General features: G+C 42.6%; 1 protein-coding gene across 2 annotated transcripts in view; it reads right to left on the bottom strand.

Moving 5' to 3' along the window:
- Window positions 1-17,471, bottom strand: part of TENM2 (teneurin transmembrane protein 2) — a 1,754,865-nt gene that overhangs the window by 346,853 nt on the left and 1,390,541 nt on the right. The gene's annotated exons all lie outside the window — the stretch shown is intronic.

Below are 17,471 nucleotides of genomic sequence, written 5' to 3'. Positions count from 1 at the left end.
AGGGGAGAGCTGAATTCCACCCCCTCTATTTTTATTTGTTCAGTCCTGGCTCTGCCTAACCTCCTATTCTTTTAATTTTTACTAATAACAACTTTACTGAGCTATAATAAAATTCAGTCCTTAAAGTGCACATTTTAGTATTTTAAACGTATATTCAGCAAGATGTACAACCATCACTACTGTTTAATTTGAGGACATTTCTGTCACCCCCTCTCCCCACAAGGAAACCCCATACCCACTAGCAGGTGCTGTGCAATTCCTCCTGTTACTCTACTTTCTGTTTCCACGAATCTGCCAATTCTGGACACTGCATATAAAGGGTGATCCCCTCTGGGATTTTATAATCACATTGTCTGTCTGCTGCAGAGCCCCGCTGGAACAAAGTTAGATCTCAGATAGGGAGGGGGCACTTCATATCACTTAGAAAACATCTTTCCCAGGCAACCTGAAGCTAGTCCTTCACAGGCGCTTTTGGGCTGCTGTTGATATTTTTCTGGTGGAGATTGTTAGGTGATGGCCATTTGAGAGCCAATTGTGTACTCGAGGGCCTGAGGGGGATCCTGGAATTTGTTGCAGTGCTTCAGGCAGGGCTGTAATCACAGCAGAGGGCCATTTCTGCTCAGCTGAAACCCAGCCGTGCACAGGCAGGAACTCTTGACGGGGGAGAAGGAAGAGAGAGGGAACTCTTGCATCGGGTGCCAAGCCAGCAGCTACCCTTGAATTACGAGCTTCAAGCTGCTTGTTGGTTTGGGACCGTCCTGGCCCAGGTGGGCAAGTTCTCACCTCTGGTGGGTCGGAAAAGGATTTGAATCTGAAGTGCCACATTATTTTTACCATACCCCTATATTCACTCCTTGCTTTCTTATTTTTCTCACTCCTTGCTTTCTTAAATCATCAGGAAAGTATCACTTGAGATCAGTGTCAACTCCACTAGCTCTTTCCATGTGACAAAGACAAAAAAAAAAAAAAAAAAAACCACTTGAAATATCTGAGAGAAATCCTTCTAAAGAGAAGATTTTATTGCAAAGTTACATCTGAGCAGTGCCTATCTGAGCATTTCAATAAATCTACATTACCCTAGGTATTTTGGCATCCTCTGGGAGAGGAAAGCCTATCAGTGAAAAGTAATGATTTTGGGTTTTTCAATTGCCCTAAGGATCTTGACAATGCTATTAAGACCCATGCTCTCCCAGTCGAGAAGTTTAGGAGTGAAATTATTAATACGCCCAGACGTTATGTTGATTGTTGCGCTGTAGCAGAAAATACTCTCTCTTATTTGAGCTGCATTATCACTTTCCCAAGCAGAGAATTGCATCAGAAATTTAAACTCCTCTCATTCCAGCTCATCGCATAGCTTTTCAAGGTCTTATTGTAAAATAGGCTGGGCATAATTTGGATATTTCCCTACCCATGAAAGATAATATGTTTTTCAAAGACTGGACTTTTTTCTTTTTTTTGAAAAATAAAAATCACAGTGGAATTTTCTTCCATCAAGATGTCATTCTTTAGCTTTTAAACTAGGTTTTCCTTGGGGTGTATTTCATTCTTTTTTTTTTTTTTCTTTGAGATGGTCACAATTCTTTCCCCAGAACATAGAAAGGGAATCAAAACAAAGGTAAAATCGGATTTTGATGTCAGATTGAGCCTCTGATTAACAGAATGATGGGAACATGCTCTGGTCTACACCATTCATTAATACCAAGAATGACTGAAGCACACCAGTTAAATGGCAACGACAGGATAAAGGTTCCTAGCACATTTTCACTTCAAAGCTCAGCAGAATTATTTACTCTCTGAGTGACCTTTCCCCCAAATCTCTCATGGTATGAGCCTTATAAGGCAAGGGAACAAAAGTTTCTCCATACTATGTAAACAGAAGTCAGCTGAATGTCAGACCTTGAACTTTGTGCGTCTGGTTTCATGTCAAGTGACAGTGGACATAATGGGATATATAGGGTATACTGCTGGGGATGTTTTCAGGATACTCTGCCTTCAAGATAGATAAACACAGACGCACACATGAGCACGAAATTATGCTGGAGAAACAAATATCCGAGAGCTTTCTGAAGAAGCATACCCCTCCCAGGATATAATGGTTCATGAGCATGAACATGTCCCCTCGGCCTGCTGCAAGAGTCGCAGGATGCAAACAACTTTCAGAAAACACGGGGACCAACAAGAGGCCAGTATGCTCTGCAGATCTCAGTTTTGTTGGGGAGGAGGTGTCAGTGACATGAGAATCACCATCTCCCACTGTGCCCCCTTGGAAAACAGAGTTTCCTCTTAGCTACAGTTCAGCATGCTATTTCCAGGACTTTTTCACAGTCTTCTTAACATTGATTTCTCCAGTTTTCCCTGGGTGACTTCTGAATTCAACAATCAGAGTTACGAAGTAGGTAACCTGTCCATGCCTCTGTTTCCCCATCCTAAAAGATAGTTAATAACCGTTTCCATTTGGTAAAGATGAGTTAAATGAGATAGTATGCTTAAAGTGTAAAGAAAATGCATCATGAATAGGAAGTACTTAGGAAATATCAGAATTTATTTATTTCTATCTTATCAGGTTAATTCTTTCTAGAGATGATGGAGAGGGGCGTGAAATAAATCCTATGATCCTGAGATAATTTCAATGACTTGAAAAATTTCCTGTTGCCAGATATTGTTGAGATAAATGGCACCGTTAAGAATAAGGGACTCTTATCTAAAAATGATACAAATGAACCTATTTACAAAACAGAAATAGATTCACAGATATAGAAACAAATTTTTGTTACCACAGGGGAAAGAAGGGGAGGGATAAATTAGGAGTTTTGGATTAACAGATACATACTACTATACATAAAATAACAAGGACCCTTTGTAGAGCATAGGGAATTATATTCAATATCTTGTAATAAACAAAATCAGAAAAAGAACGGATATACGCACATATGTATACATATATCACAATATCTATGTGTGCGTGCTAAGTCACTTCAGTTATGTCCAACTCTGTGTGACCCCATGGACTGTAGCCTGCCAGGCTCCTCTGTCCATGGGATTCTCCAGCTAAGAATACTGAACTGAGTAGCCACTCCCTCTTCCAGGGGATCTTCTCAACTCAGGGACTGAACCCACATCTCTTACGTGTCCTGTATTGGCAGGTAGGTTCTTTACCACTTTCGCAACCTGGAAAGACCGTATCTATATCTGTATATATATATGTATAACTGAATCACTTTGCTGTACACCTGAAACTAACACATAACAAATCAACTATACTTAGATTAAAAAAAAAAGAACAAGGGGTTTTTTCCTACTCATGAGTCATAATAGCTCTTTTAGGTCTTCAAACACATTGAAATAATCAGTGCCCTTAATTTTCACCTTATGTAATGAATACATTGAAATAAAACCATCTGATGGTGGATAATCTGAAGGGTCTTATCAGTAGCTTTCCAGTTTTTATAAATTCTCTTATTCTCTATGAAAATCAGCATTAGAAAAGCTAAGCTTTCTCTGAACCTTGGTATTCCTGTTTGAGTATCAGCCCTCATTTTGCATGAAAAACCAGTGGAAAAATCCAGACTTTTAAGTTTCTTTTGCTCAGGTTCACTGATGAGCCAAGCAGGTGGCTCTATCACTGCTAATTCACCAGTGAACCCACTGAGGCCCTGAGTTATTCATCACGTTTACATGGTGTAAGTCATGAATTAGCCATTTGCTTCTCAGGGCTTCTCAGGTTACTGAAACTTTCTAGTATTTGTCATCTCAAATGGGATCATTCTTAATCCCATAACACAGAGAATGAGTCATCTCTCTCATGAAATAATCAGATTTGGTGGAGCAAATAATTTCCATTTCTAACACTGCTTATCTGACACTTTAATAGTGTGGCCTGGGAAGGCTTCTCAGTAGGATGATATTTGATCAGAGACTTGAAGGAAAGAGTGAGAGAGCCCTTCCAATATCTGGGGGAACAAACATACCAGGCAGAGAAAAAAGCAAGAACAAAGACATTTTAAAATCTGTGGTGTGTGTAGGGCTTGGCCAGATTATCAGCCTAGGTTGGTCTCTTGCATTTAGCTTCAAGCCTGGTTCTCAGAGAAAACATTTAAGTAAACGAGAAAAGCTCTGATCCTCTCTGGCCTCCGCCTGATCTGAGACGGAGCCAACGGGCTTCAACTCTAGGTCCCTTGCACTCATCACACCCTTGATCGGGGATACAGACAGTTGAATGGCCCACTCCTTTAGTGTGTGCGGGTCTTGGCTATGTGTCATCTTTCAGGATATACCTTCCCAAGACAACCTCAGCACTCTTATCCTCCTTACACTGCTTTCTTTTTGTCTAAAGTACTTACCACATTTAAAAAATTGTCTTTTAGAAAGTAAGCTCCTAGAAGGCAAGGAGGCTGTTTTATTCCCTGCTGAATTCCTGCCTCCTGGAACACTTAGTAGATACAACAAAGGGTTGCTGAGAGAATGAATGAATGAATGACACTTTGAGAAGCAAGGTAAGAACAAAGGAGTCAAAAGGAAAGTCCAAATTCTAACAGAGTTGGAAGTCTTTCAAAGGGGCTGTTGCTTGATATCCTTCGAGACAAATCATAAAATCTTCAACTTGACCAAAGTTCAGGAAAAAAAACGATGGTGGGCTTCCTTACCAAAACACAGCTCGATCTCACGCAAACTGCAGCAATTTTTTCTCTTCTGCAGCAACCCAAACATGACAACAAATGCCTTACAAGCAGAAATCCCCACGGAACTCATGATAGCCAAGGCCTCTGACACACCCCAAGTGGGAATAGATGCACTTCACTTCGAAACTCGGCTAACAGGATCTCTGGTGGCTCTCTAGGCCAGTGGAAAAAATGTTCACTTCTCCATCATGAACATATTGTATTAAAGAACCTCTGCTGCAAGCCACTGACTTGCAAGCTACTGACTCATCTGAGTAGGGTAAATCCCGATTTATTTCTGTGGCTCATGACACAAAAAGCAAATGAATGTGGCAAAGGAAAGGAGGGTGCTGCAGGGGATTTGCAAATCAAAAGCAAGTTAGGTGGATTTCCTCCTCCTGCAGGAAGGCTTTTTGGATTGGATCAGAAGAAATCCAAAGGCTTCCTTACTGTATGGTTACAAGTGTAAGATATTTTATGGTTGTTCTGTTCTAGGACTACGACTGGAGTAGTAGTATATCACATGCCTCTGGCATGTTATACATTAAACAATTCCCCGTGACCATATTTAGCCCATTAAATCTTCACAAACATCTCTAACTTAGCACCAACGACTGGTTTTGTGGAAGACAATTTTTTCACAGACCAAGGGTGGAGACTGGGAGTGGAGAGGTGGTTCACGCAGTAATGTGGGTGATGGGGAGTGGTAGATGAAGCTCGCTTGCTTGCCCACAGCTCACCTCCTGCTGTATGGCCCCATTCCTAACAGGGGGTTGGGGACCCCTGTTAAACACAGCACATAATAGGAAAAAGCTTTCTGTCTATGGGTTTCTCTTTGTACAGAGCCTAGCAAAGTCATATGCTAGTTGGGTATTTATCAAAGCCTTTCATATTCTCTTCCATTTGCCTTCTCTCCCATAAATTCCTTGCCCAGTGACCCATGAGCTAAGCTCACTTGCTGCTGCTGCTGCTAAGTCGCTTCAGTCGTGTCCGACTCTGTGCGACCCCATAGATGGCAGCCCACCAGGCTCCCCCATCCCTGGGATTCTCCAGGCAAGAACACTGGAGTGGGTTGCCATTTCCTTCTCCAATGCGTGAAAGTGAAAAGTGAAAGTGAAGTCGCTCGTCGTGTCCGACTCTTAGCGACCTCATGGACTGCAGCCCACCAGGCTCTTCCCTCCATGGGATTTTCCAGGCAAGAGTACTTATGACAAACCATTTTCAACCACTTGTTTGTTCCTTCACTCATGTTTTTACTTATTCCTGTGCACATTCATTTAGCAATTAATTATTGAGCTTCTTCTACCCTGGTTCCCATGGATTTTTGAGGTTATAGAATCTCTGACCTCTAGGAAGGTCAGAAAAGACAGTCATAACCTACACTCACCTTTTCACTGAGCCACAAAGATCCCACCTTAACTTTTTTTCCCCTCATGATTGTTAGCAATCAAAATGCTTAATTTTTCATATAGGTTTTTATTCATGTTGCAGTTCACACAAAAACATTTTCTAAGGAAGCAACAGTATGACATATTGCTCTGAAAAATTTTCCTATATGTATATCATTAAACTAAACATGAATCCTTACCTACTCCTCCCACCCTAATCTTATCTCCAGAAGCTAACTCACTATTCTGTTGGGTCTATATACCCACATGTCTCAGTGTACAAGGATTTTTCTTTTTTTGCCAGCATACCATTTAAAGGGTGATCTGTGACACACTGCGAAATTCACAAGAATGTTAATTATTACCTGTGGAGAGAAACTGTAACATTTTGATTCATTTGTGTTTTCAACTGAATGTGGTATTTACTGACTGTCTTTTATGTTTAATTCTAGATAACAGAGCATGGTGAATTGGAGTCCTCAATTATGCACATGGAATATATGTGCTATACTGCTTTCTTAGCAGGACTCAGACTTGGCATTCCTGCCCTGGATTCTCAGCCACATGAGCGGGACATACATGGCCTTCGGGGTACTCTATGCACACGTAAGGTGCAGTGAAACAACTGGTGTCATAAAGTGAAAATGGAAGTGGACCATGAAGAGGTTTTACTGCTCGGGTTTACTCCGATGAGCCAAGCTGCATCTGTCTGCACCTCTACAAGTGCCCTAAGCTCATGGCCCTCATTCTGTGAAAAACACAGAGACATATATCATTGATATATTTTCCTAATTAAAACACATGTAATCTGAACCAAAGAAGAAACCATAAATAGAACTGAGAAAAGTAGGCAAACATGTTTTATGCTTCTTCTTCAAAAAAAGGTTAACTTTAACATTAAAAAGACAGAAAGTTAGGGACCTCCCTGGTGGTCCAGTGGCTAAGACTTCACTCTCCCAATGCAGGGGGCCCGGGTTCAATCCCTGGTCAGGGAACCAGATCCCACATGCCGTAACTAAAGATCCCGCATGCCACAATGAAGACTGAAGATCCTGAGTGCCACAACTAAGACCTGGCACTGCCAAATAAAGATTTTTTTTTTTAAAGAAAAAGAGAATTTAAGGATTCTTTCATTGGGGAACTAAAAAATATGAAATTATGAAATTAGAAGCAGCTGATGACAAAAGAGAGCATTATGTGAGAATATACTTTTGACAGACATGAAAGCTAATCAAAATACCATGATGGGAACTCTCATACATTGCTGGTGGGGGTGCAAAATGGTATAGTCACCCTGGAAAACAGTTTCCCAGTTTCCCACAATGCTACACTTACCACACCAACTAATAATCCCCATCCAAGGTGTCCACCGCCAATCCACACATGAACTGATGAACCTAGCGGAGAACAGACTTGTGGACACAGCTGGGGAAGGTGAGGGGAACACGAATTGAGAAAGCAGCACTGACGCATATAGACTACCATGTGTAAAACAGATCGCTAGTGGGAAGTTGCTAAATAATGCAGGGAGCCCAACCTGGCACTCTGTGATGACCTAGAGGGCTGGGATGAGGGGAAGAGAGGGAGGTTCGGGAGGGAGGGGAGATATATATATATATATATATAAATAAATAAATATAATTATGACTGGTTCACATTATTGTATGGCAGAAACCAACACAACGTTGTAAAGCAATTTTCCACCAGTTAAAAAATAAAATAGAAAAAATACTAAAAATAAAACAAAATCCACACACACAAGAGTTCTACAGCAGCTCTATCCACAATCACCAAAAACAGGCAACAACTCAGAGGCCCTACCACCAGTGCACATATAAACAAGGTAGGGCACAGCAGAACAGTAGGCGGCAATGGAAGGGATTACCTATGGATCTAGCGAGCGGGATCCACCTCTAAGGCACACGCTGAAAGAAGTCTGTTTCAGAAGGTTATATACTGTATGATGTCGCTCACAGGACATCCTCAAAAAACCCCAAAACTTTAGTGACTGAGAACAGCTCAGTGACTGCCAGGGGTTGGGAAGGAGAGGAGACGTTAACTATTGGGTTGGCCAAAAAGTTCGTTTGGGTTTTCAACGTGACGGAGACCCCGAACAAACGAATTTTTGGCCCAATCTAATTCGAAAGGAGGGCACAAGGGAGGCTTTTGAGGTGATGGAGCTGTTCTGTGTCATGAGAGTGATGGTGTTACCCAAATCTACTATGCATGTAGTTAAAATTCATAGCACCCTACACCGTAAAGGTAGGTATTGTATGCCAATTTTTAAAAATATAATATTAATAAAACAAAATTAAACATGTGGATGGATGTGGAGAGCAGGACAGAGTTATTCGGTGTCGACAGGGAAACACTCGCAGTAGATCAGGAGCCATTCCAGGTAGAGAAGCTGAGGCTTTTCTCCGAAAAACAAGGGAGCAAATTAACCCCCAAACCTGGAACATCTGCTTTCAATATATACACTAGCACATCCTTAAAAACAAAAAGCACACCAGAAACAACTCAAAACAGAGTCAACATCTGTGCAAAAGTCCTACTGGTGTGATGTTAATAGTTTTCATATTTGAATGCATTAGAATATTGCTTGCTGAAGCTTGTGTGTCTCTCGCAAGCTGTTTAAGAAACTCTGCTGCGTAAAATGAAGAAAGGATGGCTTTGCTGCACGGCACTGTCGGCTCCTCTCCTGACACTCAGCACAATCCATAACCTTGTAGCAACATTAACAGTACTGTATTATTCATCACAATAAGATTATTAGTTGATGGGAAACAAATTACAGAGCTTCACAACCTGCTATACTTCCTGACTGCACACAAGGCAATTTTTCATGAATGGAAATTGCTACCCAGGAAGAGAAACTTCTGTTTGTCTTGAGAAATTTCCCATAAGTAGAAGGGGTTGATTCTGGGAGTATAAGAAAATTACAGCATAATAAAAGATAGAAAAACTTGTAAAAGTATTTAGAAGGAACCCCTAAGGGTACTCACAGCTCAGCTACATGGCTGGGGCTCAACACAATGTAAGCTGGGAGAAGTGGAGAAAACCATACCTGCCTTGTCTAAAGTGATGGCACAGTTCTGCACGATACCATGGATATACTGGAAAAACACCTTCAGGAATGGAGAGGATGTTAGCAGTGGATACAGGTCTGGCAGTTCAGGGGGCCACCTGCACTGACTTGGCTTGCACTGGTTCCTGGGCTGTCTGTGCCAGCAATTGGTCAATGCCTTCTCATCTTGTACATTTCACATCCCCCCGATAGCCCTTTCTGACCTCATTCTTCCCCGGCAGGTGGAACGGACTCTTCTTTCATCAGCTCCAGGTAACACATACAGATGCTACTTTCCTGTGGGCTGTTCCTTACTGTCCTTGTCCCCTAACAGGAGGGACCGAGTCCCAGGTCCAAGGTTTGTTACTTGCTGGGGGATGGGGGGTGGGGAGTGGGGAGTTGGGGGGAGAGCAATGACACCTTGCTGGGAAATGGATACATGAAAAGGGATATCAAGGTTGCCAACAGCAACGGCTTAACCTGGTGAAACAGGTGTGGTGTAATTAGCATAGTGTCTGTGCAGCTCTAGCACCTGTGACCCGCATCGGTCCTGTCCTTCAGAGCCCAGGAGGTCCCCAACTGATGGGGCTGGGCTCCGAACAGAAAGGAGAGGGGGTACAGGAAAATGACATTGCTTGCACTCACAGCAGGGCCTGCGGCTTACACGGGCTGGTCCCAGGAAGGGGATGAGAATTTTAACCAGGGTACCGTAGGCATTGACAAATAACAGGACGCCCCATTGTGCTAAACGCTCTTCTCTGCTCCTCCGTCTCCAGCTCAGTTGCGAGAACAGCTCACGTCTTATTTCCCCTTCCCTTCCCAGACACACTTTTCCCCTGTCTCTGCCCCTGTCCCTTAGGTGTTCCAATGTTTCCCACGCACACTTATGAGGACACAGCAAAAATGCCGTCTATTGTTTTGATATTTCCCGCCCCTCTTCTCTGCTTTGAGCCTCCAGGAAAAGTCAATAGGAAACCGACTTTCTGCCTACCTGGATGAAACAAGGGCAGGGCTGCCTGTACAACCGTCCGCTGACCGCGGAGTTGAGGACACAGATGCCAGACCGTGGAAAGTCGGTGCTGCACAGGCTGGACCCAAGATGCCCACTCATGGAGATCGTCTGCACGAGGAGAGCTTTGCGGGAGGGCAGGGTGGTGCAGCAGTGTGGGCAGTCCTGAGTCAGGAAGGCAGGAGCTATCTTTGTCTTTCCTCCCGGGGATCGTGCTGCCAGTCTGGTTAATACCCAAAGGCTCTCGACGTTTCTCATTGCTCCAGCCAAACTCCCTTGTCCCAATTTCTCCCTCTGAAGCAGCCCTTTCTCTGTGTTACATCAGTGACTAGACTTGTCATCAGAGCTTATTATTCCAGAAGGAAACAGACCTTTTCAGGTCCTTGCTTTTAAAGGTCACGACCAGTGTGATGTGTCAGTACCCCCACTGGGTTACATTTGGGGAATACAGTGAAGCAGGGTTTGAAGCCAGAACACTTTGAAAGAAAATTGCAGGGGAAAGAAATGTGAATCTTGTCCCCTTCTCCTAGGAGGGGCTCTGGGGTTCTGAGTGACGTACGTGTGTGTGTGCTCAAGTGGTGTCCAACTCTTTGCGACCCCATGGACTGTAGCCCGCCAGGCTCCTCTGTCCATGGGATTCTCCAGGCAAGAATACTGGAGTGGATTGCCGTTTCCTTCTCCAGGGGATCTTCCCGACCCAGGGATTGACCCCGTCTTTATATTGGCAGGAGAATTCTTTAGCACTGAGCCATCTGAGTGAAGTGAAATTCTATTGTTCCACTCCACTTCCACGCTCCCTTTCTGCCTTCGGCAAAGAACAAAAAATTAAGGTGATAGGGTGCTGGAAATTCAAAAGTTTAGAGTAGACTCTCATGTGAAAATATGTGTGTGGATTTTACTGTTCAAGAAAACAGACTTTCTCAAGCAAAGAAAGTATTCCAGGGGTAAATAGAGTTCTGAGGTAATTAGTCCCAGTTTAGCTTGATTTCTAGACTTCACATGATCATTCTAGATTGAGTACCACCTTCCATAAGGTACCTTCTCAGTTGCTTCCAACTTTCATATTTATACTTTTATGTCGTCTCCTTGGGTACTCTGTCATATTCATTTTTCACACTTTATCATAATGTTGATAATAATTAAAGTCCTAATTTATGGACTATATAAAGCCCCACTTTATGTCAGCTTCTGTGTCAAGAATTTTATTTACTTAACAAAAGAATATGAAGTAATGATAAGATATCTACTTACTTAACACAGAATAATGAGATTCTCTGAGTAAGTGACCCTAAGAGAGTGCCCATTAAAGAGACCAGGAGACTGAGGCTTAGACAATGTAACTTCGTCAGGCTGCATAGCTGGAAAGGAAGAACCAGCCCAGGCCATCTGCCTCTCCACCCCTTGCTGCTCATGCTAGGTGGTCCTGGGTCACAAATGTGCCTTTCATCACACATTATTCAAAAATGAGAGGCTCCAATGAGGGAACTTTCCAGATAACCAAAACTAACTGCCTGCAAGGGCTTGGATATATTTTTATTTTAACCGTGTTGTGTAGATATAATAATTTGAAATCGGAAGCTAAATTTGGCTGTATTTTTAAAGGGAGCATAATGAGCATAATTCAACATTTAATTGATGACTGAAAACCCATTAAGAGCACACATAATTGTACTAGGCAGTCAGCTAGCTCTGTATCTCCTTCTGATTTACTCTGTCTCCTTCTTGGAGGTCAGGCTGTCTGGTGTCAATCTTGGGGTTGCCTCTAGGCCGACTGCTTTGCCCAGGCACCATCACACATCCTTCTCCCTTCCTGCTGTCCATCTTTTAAGTTATTTTCTTTTTAATTATTAAAATTAGAAAAACCCTGCCTGCTAAGGAAGAACGAACAGGACCCCAGATGAAGGCCTAATGAAGCACAGAGCAAAGGCTTTCTTAAAGCTATTGTGGGAACTTAAGAGGGCATTGCAAAAACTTTTCTCAACTTGGGGTTCTATTCCAAAAAGCCAAAGTTGCCAAGGATCTGTCGAGAACACACACTGTGTTCTGAATCATTACTTAGCTCGTCTCTGTACAGGATCTTTTATTTTTTTCCCAGCTGGAATATAAAACTGGAAGGCGGCGATCACTGTATATTTGGAAAATGAACACTTGCCAGCACTGAGGCCAGGGCTGCAGAGATAAGAAGCTCCCCTCTGAGAATTTTGAGTTGAGCTCTTTTCAATACGATGTGGAGGCTGCTCTGGATGAAGAAACAAGGGACACTTGGCTTTGTCTTGGGGTTGGCAAATTATGGCCGATGGGCCATTTTCAGTCCTTGAGCTGAGAATATTTTGTACATCCTTGAAGGGTAGTAAAAAAAAAAAAAAAAAGAGAGTATGTGATAGAAACCATATGTAGCTCACAAAGTGAGCCCTAAAATATTTACTATCTGGACCTTTACAGAAAAAATTTGCTGACTTCTGGCCTAGTGGATGCAAGAAGTCTTCCTGAAGGAGGAGGCACATGAGCAGTCTCTGAAATTCATCAAGGTCTACTTCAGTCTTGCACACACACGTATGAATGTTTATTACAGGCATATTACGTCTGTGTGAATGAAGTGATGATGAAACACACAGGCATAATTAGTAGGCTCAATTATGAATACTTTTGACCATAGGCTATGGTTCTGGCTTATTCCTCTGGGCTGATACCTTGAGCAAACACAGACTCTAAATCAGACACATTCACGTTAGCGTACTAGAGAAACAACCGAGGGAAAAAAAAAATAAAACATGAAGAAACAATTGGGTTTCCTTTCTTGGGTTCCACAGTACATTCAATCTATCTGTACAGGATTGAAACATAAAAATATGGAATTACAGCAAGGCACATACGCTAAGCATCCCCCCATTCCTTCCCCCACCTGCAATCAACCTCCCTACTTACAACTGTTCACCTAGGCAGCTCAGTAGGGACGATGGAAAATCAGCAAACACATCTTTTTCTTCTCTGGTGTTTTATATCTTGCCTACTATTTGGGCTTCAATGAAACAGAAATGTCACACTGCTATCTTTAGAACGCTCAGAGTTTGAACTAAAAAATACTGTAGCTGATGCCCTAGACAAAAAGTGAAGGCATGCAGATTTCATCTCTGGAACAACCAAAGGAGACACAGTTTCAAAACAGCTATTAATCTGTGATGAGGGAAAAGGCAGAAAGGCACAGGATCTTTCTTCCAACCACAGTCAAAGCCAAAGTTAAAGAATTCAGCTATTTCTGAAGCAATTAGCAGTATGTATTATTTCTCAGCACTCATGAACAGAATCATTTTGAAAACCAGTGCTCTTGACACGTTTCACTATAAAATCAATTACTTTTAAAAGCAAGAAGCTCATTCTCCGCCCCGGGAACATATGATACACCACCTGCCTGTTCCAAGAGATGCTTCCTTGTTTTTTAAAAAAATGTGCTATTGGGATTGGGGTGCTCATCCTTCTGGAGTTATCTACACATCTAAGCAATGAGGAATTTCAAATTCACCCTTCACTTTTATGACCATTACATGGCCCCATTCACAAGCATTCTGAGTCTACGCCAACGGGAAGCTTTCATCCCTTGTTATGAATTAAATTTTCCAAATCTGATATGATCTTAATTATCAGAAGTATATTCATGCCCAAGTTCAATCTCTGACATCATAGTAAAGTACAATAGCTCCATTTCAGATGAGAAAAAGCTGATTCAGGAAGATACTGTATGTATCTGTTTGCATAGCAAGAATCAGGCCTGAACTTATCTTCTTAGATGTTTCATGGATAACATTTTCATTTTCATCAAAGGCAAGCAATTTAAAAGTTTCTGTTGCTGTTGACACTCATTCTAGCAGGAGATCTGCGCTGATTACAAATGGCAATGTTTCAAGGGGCAAAAGGCGCTATTTTATTTCCAGAGCATTTAAGGTGGAAGCAGGGTCAGGATGGAGATGCAATACTTTGGGATCTTTTGGTTTTTGCAGAAAAAGGAAAATAAACTCCTCCTAGCTAAGGCTCGGAGAAGGCAATGGCACCCCACTCCAGTACTCTTGCCTGGACAATCCCATGGACGGAGGAGCCTGGTGGGCTATAGTCCATGGGGTCGCTAAGAGTCGGACACGACTGAGCGACTTCACTTTCACTTTTCCCTTTCATGCACTGGAGAAGGAAATGGCAATCCACTCCAGTATTCTTGCCTGGAGAATCCCAGGGATGGTGGAGCCTGGTGGGCTGCTGTCTATGGGGTCGCACAGAGTCGGACATGACTGAAGCGACTTAGCAGCAGCAGCAGCAGCAGCAGCTAAGGCTGGCACTGATAATATTGTAAGTGTTATGGAACTTCATGGTATATGATGCACATCTCACTCAGTAAGTGTTTTAAATGAATCATTTTCTATCAGAGCAAAAACAGTAACTTTGCCTGGCCATTTTAAATGTCATTTAATGAATTTCCAGTTTGGCTGAATTAAAGGCTCCTTGAAAAGAAATCATGCTTTCTCTCCCCCAAATCTTTCTGTTTTAGGAACAATATACTCACTGTCAAAAACTGGCTAAGCATCTTTAATAATTTTTTTAAAATGAGAGAGAGGAAAAAAGAAAAGGAAGAAAGTTCAGTTAATCCTAAATCAAGTGTCAACAGACTACAGAAATCCAGGATTTTTGGAACAAGCCTGAAGTCCATGCCAAAAAACCAAAATGACAAAAAATTCTTTTTTTTTTGACTCTTCATTCATTCTTTATACAGTGTCACTAATATATTTGTTCCTACAACAAACTGAACATTTTATGTCTATCCATCCAGACAAAAATTAATTGTTAAAAAAATCTGTATTTGTGGGGATGTGTCTCAGGTCATGTCAAGCTGGCCCTTTAAGTTACCTCTAAAAAAGCCTCCCCTATCTGAGATAGGCCAGACCCAATTGATCTTTTTATGTCTCTGGTCTTCTCTGGAAGAGAGTAAGAATTGCTATTTCCCTAGAGCACAGTGAAGAGATCTGAGCATGCCTCTTCTTTAAGCAATAACCATTAATATGGGTTCCGCTTGTACCAGACATCTGTAATGCTCTGGGCTGTATTTTCTGGCGTGATAACAGTGTTGTCTTGAGAACTGGTGCATGAAGAGGACAGAAGGCAGACAAGCAGAGCTCAACTGCTCACTTGTGCTCCTCTCTAAGGGACGACACTCTTATCTTGCAGGAAACTGAGCCCTAAGCCATCAAGGAAAGTCCCATACAGCTTCCTCCACCTGTTTTGTCAGTCTCTCTTCTAGCTTATGGCCCACGGCTGACCTGGATTAGAATCCATTCTCTCGTGTAAGGGCACCAAGCCATCTGGAAGGCACCAAGGAGCATCCCTCAGACTCCTCCAGGCCCAGACCCCAGCTTCTTCGATAATCCATCCCATTGGGACTCTTTCCTGGAAACGAACGAGCACTCGTGCTTAAGAAGCTCATCAGCCATTAAACGAACATCTACTTTGTCCCTGGATCTGAGCTTGGTGCTTACAGCCAAGGGATACCCATGATTTAGCCCTCACCCTGGAGGAGTTTGTAGAGTAGGGGAAATGGGCAACTTCAAGAGAACTTGAGAAGTGGTAAGAAAGGAGAGGGTGCAGGGTGTTTGGCAGCTGGCTTCTTATTATGATAACAGAATGCAATCTCATAAGCTTTTACAGGGATCCAGAGTTTTCTAGATGAGAGCAAGTTCATGGGCAAGCGAAGCAGGCTGTAATATCCCCTCACAGGCCTTTCTCAAAAGCTCTTAGGAAAGTCTAGGAATGACCCTACACTTCTTCATATGTTCTTCCAACACACATCTGGGTGTCTCTTAGGTGTGCTGGGAAGACCCAGAGATATTACTCCATCTTCGGTTATCACTGAATAACTAAATGTGCTGCTCTTCCCATCGGATGTAATTTTGAGAACGTGAAAGCTCTAGCTATCGGCTTAAAACTCTGTCCCATGGCTCTACTCTGGGGCCTAGGATTACACTAGGAATATCCTTTATGGGCCTAGAGGAAACGGATGGCTTCACGACATGTTCGAGCTTCATCTTACCCGATTAATCTAATTATCACTTGGTGTCTTATCAAGCCTCAGGGTCCAGAGAGACTGGGAAACAGAACTGGTAAGTTCTGATGTTGGAGTGAGAATGAGATGGGAACCTCAGGCCTTAGGTGGGAGGATTGGGGGGAGTGTAGAGAAGATAAGAAAATGCTAGTAGAAGAAATGAGAAAAGGCAATGAGAACTTTTCATATTTGTCTTAAATTCTTATTATGCCTGCTCCCCAAGGAGGAGGAGGAGTGGCAGGAGGAGGAACAGGAGACAAGGACAGAGGAAGAGGAAGAAAAAGAGGAAGAATAATAAGATGTAGAGGATGCAGAAGGAGGAGGTGGTTTAAGTGGGATTAATTTCCCTTTCTGCAAAACTGAATAAACTGTATCAACCCACCTCTTGGACATCGTTGGACATATTAAGACAATGCTGGTGATGTTTTAGCCTCAAAAAAAGGTGGGGGGGGCACTCAGCCTTCCTAATGTGCGCCTTGATAATCAACGGCATCTGTGACTCAGAGTATCAGCCCTACTATAGCAGGCATTTGACTGAGGCAGAATCCATGAGCTTGGGTGTGTTTCAGAGTGGCGTGGGCAGGTATCAGGAGACAGGCTGCAATGGTGACTCAAGGATGGGTTTAGACAAGACAAGGCTGGCAACATCATTCCAGCTGATGAATTCCTTCCTTCACAGTTGTCTAAGCCAAAGCAGCCTTCCCAGCAAAGAAACAAAATACCTCCCAAACCTAGGTTCTGATAGTGCATGCATTGTTTGCTTTCTTCAGATGTGAACCATTTACACAAGGAGACATCTTGCCTTCTCTCCCTGTGTGCAGCACACATGAGGAAGCCCTCTGCATGGACTGGAAAAGAAAAAGAATTGATTTATGTACTTAAGGCCCTCAAGGGAGTGACATAAACCCAGCTGGTGTCCTTGCATCCAGGAGACTATATTAGTACTAACTGCATTACCTAGAAAACATGCAAAAATGGGTGTGGCTATAAAATCACATGTGGCTGACATCTCCCCCCCACCTGGCATCATAGATGCATCAAATGCACTATTTGCTCCATGAAGTTAGTGGATTAATGGTTATGTTCAAGAAAGGAGTTCCTTGTATTCCATGGCAAGTTTGGAGTGATAACACATTGGGAAGAAGCAGAGAGTGATATAATGTGTTTTGACCTTTGAGTGATGAAGTCAACACCATCGAAGGAGTGAATGTTTAATCATGAGCATACAAAACAAAAATCAAAATAAAAATGGAGAAATCAAAACAAAACT

This window comes from Giraffa tippelskirchi, chromosome 6, assembly GCF_054371585.1.
Source record: "Giraffa tippelskirchi isolate mGirTip1 chromosome 6, T2T-mGirTip1v1.2.pri, whole genome shotgun sequence".
In the NCBI taxonomy this organism is placed as follows: Eukaryota; Metazoa; Chordata; class Mammalia; order Artiodactyla; family Giraffidae; genus Giraffa; species Giraffa tippelskirchi.
Note: the sequence above shows the minus strand (reverse complement) of the source record. Positions and strands in the feature narration are given on the sequence as shown.